A 508-nucleotide genomic window follows, 5' to 3' on the forward strand; every position below is an offset into this window, starting at 1 on the left:
CCAAGCCCATGTGACCCCTGAGGAACAGATCCTCAAACAACCTTAAGAGTAAAAATAAATTGTTTTATCTGGGCCATCTGTATGGGTTAAACACCCAAAAGGAAAGTATAACCATATGTATAGCTAAAGGCTACATAGCAAGCAACAATGCCAGACAGGCAATACCTCCTTCTGAGTTGTTGGCCACGGTGGCCAAAGGGATTCCCAGATAGTAACCCAGCATAGAACTGGGAAATTGAACAGCAGACCCCAATCTTATCCAAAGGAATACTGACAACTGAATACCACTAGATGAGGAACAGCTGATCATCCTAAAACAAAGACTTCTAGATAGGCTGACTAGATTCACCAGAAGAATAAGTAGTGGGGAATGGCTGGGGGTGATCACAACACAGCAGACAGTATCAGGGATATCAGAGTGTAAGGGCTCTAGTTGGGGGAGGGAGGCTATGGGAGGGTGCCATCTGGGAAGTGGGTGTATAGTTGAATAAGATGGTTTGGGATGTTC

The sequence above is a fragment of the Nannospalax galili genome, unplaced genomic scaffold (assembly GCF_000622305.1).
Source record: "Nannospalax galili isolate Female #2095 unplaced genomic scaffold, S.galili_v1.0 scaffold461, whole genome shotgun sequence".
Classification (NCBI taxonomy): Eukaryota; Metazoa; Chordata; class Mammalia; order Rodentia; family Spalacidae; genus Nannospalax; species Nannospalax galili.